Here is a 3,571-nt window from a genome sequence, read left to right as displayed (position 1 = left end):
GGGGGGGGGCGTCGGGACAAATCCCCCCCCCCCGAAATTCTGGGATTCTAACTTTTTAGTCTTTCTTTGAGCCTCTCAGTAAAACGAAAAACAAAAACTGTCGAATCAAAACTTTTTCCCAGTACACCACCTTCGCTAGTGCATCAACTTCACTCATGGGTGCAAGTCTTCCGTCCCCAGGACGGATTTCCGTCTTTCGAAAATGTCCGCGGGCGGAAGTAAGACGGAAACAAGACTGACTCGAAGACGGAAATCGGAATTATTTTTTTTTCTGTCCTTAAAATTATTTTTTAGGTCTACGTTATTGGTCTGCTTTCTTATGTCCTGTTGTTATTTTATCAAAAGACAGATGAATAAATATTTTTTGTACAGTATTTAAACTTGATGTATTATGGTAAAGCTTTCTTAGATAGTTTGCATATGTCGAGGGGGTATTGTGTATGTTAGGTATTTCAGTCAAAAAAAATTTCAGTTTTGGCCTTTTTTCCAACTTGCACCCATGACTTCACTTGACCTTGTGCCTCATCTGTCCTTCGGTTAGACTTCTCCCCCGAAATCAATTGTTTTTCAGCATATTAATTTATGCAATTTCTGAATCTACGTAGATTTCATTGACATCGAAAGCCTCATGGGAGAAATGGAAGTATGGGCATCAAAGTGGAACCTGCGTGAGCCCCTTAGTAGACCAGATACGGCACTTTCAGCAATGGAAGAATGTGACAGTACCTTTTTCCCACACATTTATTACTTGTTATCAATATTGGCTACGTTGCCAATCACCACAGCAACTGCAGAAAGAACTTTTTCTACTCTTAAACGCGTAAAAACAGCAACAAGAAATGCTACTAAAGAAGAAAGGCTAACAGGGCTAACTTTATTAAGCATATTTCGGGATATTCCGATTTGTCCTAAAAAAGTAATCGAAAAATTTTCTTCAATTCCCCGTCGCATGTCTTTGTAAACTTTGTTTACAAATTGATTATAATTATTACGCAATATTAATTGAAAAATAATTATTATGTAAAATTTTTTAACTACCAGTTTAACTTTTTCCAACAACAGAATAAACAATATTTGTTACAATGTTTTTCTCCTACTTTACATGTCTGAAACTGTCCTTGCTTCTTATCCCCCCCCCGAAAAAATACCCTGGCTACGGCCTTGCCTGATCGGTAGGGAGCTGGGCCCATGTCCGAGAGTTCGTGGGTTCGAACCCCGCCGACCGAAGACTTGCCGTAAACTTTGTGACTGATGCACGTTAAAATTCTGTCGAATCGTAAAGTCCTCCATGTTCCCATAACAAAATGTCCTTTTCTCTGTGTGAATGTGACCCGCCCTATAAAGGGGTTGGTGGTGTGACGTGGGCGACGCTGCTCCACCGTCGTGGCATCGCCACAGGTGCCTACTGGGTAACGAGAAGAGAGTAGCATTTCTGTGGCCAATGGGACAAACCCCAAGTGCCCGTCATTTCAAAAAGATTCTGGAAACCTATTTGTTTACTTTCGGTCTGTGTTTTCCTTGCACGCACTATAGTAGCAAATAATTTTAATATCGTTTTAAATACTTAAAATATTTGTCCGTTTTCTCACTCGCTAAACTAGCACGATAATCTACATGAAAAATACTCTTAAAGCTCTACGTTTAATTACAGTACTCAAACTGTTTTTTTTCCTGCTTGCAAAACCTAAATTAAAAAAAAGCTAGCTCTAAAACGTTAATGTACCAATTGAAAAACGAAAAAATTGAAGAAAAGAAGTTAATATCGATTATGCGTATTAACTAATGTAATGAATCAATCAAGTAATGCAGGAAATACATTTGAGTTACGCTGATATTCCCATCAATCATTTCTTAAATGCTATTAAGCTAAGTAAATACCTTATTGATTTAAGACAGTCTCAACTAGCGGACAAAAAATGTGCAATAGTAGGAAGATTTTTATAGCTGTATAAAAATATGAAGAAGTAGCCTATAGTGAATAGTTTTCAAATTTCATTTATATTTGAAGTCATGCAGCGTTTTAATATCAAAGAAAATTTAATTTTTACTTCCACAAACAACTCCGTGAATAGTGCTTGGTCATTGAAAAAGAAAAATATTATGATTACTGTTTTGCCATTAATTGGATTCAATTGGAACTTTGCCTATAAACGGTCGAATGTTTTAAGTGCACGGGACTATTTCAAAGAATTGTTTACGTTTAACAGTATGTGCATACACGTAATATATATCTACACAATGATTTCTCAATTGCCAAATGATGCAAGTACTTTGTCTAGGAAAATAAATGTAGTCGGGCTATCCTGTGCAACTTTGTCTATAGCAGCTTGGCATCATATGCGAGTCAGATCCAGACATTTTTATAAATTCTTACTAAAACTGTCCGAAATAAAACGAATCCTTAAGATAAAGGATAGCTTCATAATCAATATTTTAGTTGTTTTTATTATATTGACACCAGTTTGGTTTACTTTACCTATGAATATCGAAATGGCTTTAGCGCACTCAAAACGTAGAGATTTCATTGCCTTCTGGTTCTTGGGGAGAAAAGATATTTTTTTAAATAAATATTTGGAGCGTTTTTTAGTGTTTATATTCATGACAGTGTATTTTACCGGGAGGTATTTTATTCCTTCAATATGCCAACTGATATTTTCTCTCATTACCTACGATCTGAGCCGGGCATTGAAATATCAAGGCAAAATCATACAAGAATGTCATCTTCATGGTAGCATGTATGAGAGCATTCGAAAATACCAATCGATAATTGATTGCTGCGAAGCTTTGGACAACTGCATCAAAATCCCTATCTTCCTGATAATGTTAAATTTTTTTACTGGTCTGTTCACAGTTTTAGTGGTAGTTTTAGACGAAACTGAGTTCTTACCTGGAAAAGTGGCAATTATCGAAGCTGTTCTAACAGTTTCTATCAATGGAACATTATTAGTTTCTTTAATAGCTTGTGCATCAAGAGTACCCGAAGAAATGAATAACATAAAAGCAAAATTTCATATTTATTATCTTGATATTTTGTTAAGAAATGGAACGAATTTGCAACGTATTTCTCTGTTGAAAGCTATGAGTGAAATGGAACCTGTTTGTTTTAGTGCTTGCGGCATGTTACAAATTAAAAGAAGTTTGATTCTTAGCTGTTTTGGGTGTACATTAACTTATTGCATACTTCTTCTGCAATTAAAGTAGAGGGAAATAAAATTTCCTTAACGGCTTAGAATTGATAGATCCTGAAGAAATAAACTTAAACAAAACTTAGAGGATTTATCGTTGTTATATTTTGTCGAGTTTAAAAAAAAGAATACTTGACCCTTGATTTGCTATAAACTCGATTAAAAGCTATGAGGTAAATGAAACATGTTTATTTTGGTGCTTGCGGAGTGATACAAATTAGAAGAACTTTGATTCTTAGCTGTTTTTAGTGCATATTAACTTATTGCATAATTTTTCTGTAATTAAAGAAGAAGAAAAAAAATTTTTTTTTAACGACTTGAGAATTGAGAGATCCGGAAGAAACAAAACTTAAGATCTATCGTTGCAAAAATGTGTTAAAAATGAA

The sequence above is a fragment of the Parasteatoda tepidariorum genome, chromosome 3 (genome assembly GCF_043381705.1).
Source record: "Parasteatoda tepidariorum isolate YZ-2023 chromosome 3, CAS_Ptep_4.0, whole genome shotgun sequence".
Lineage (NCBI taxonomy): Eukaryota > Metazoa > Arthropoda > Arachnida > Araneae > Theridiidae > Parasteatoda > Parasteatoda tepidariorum.
The sequence above is the reverse complement of the archived record's forward strand: the minus strand, read 5'-3'. Positions refer to the sequence as shown.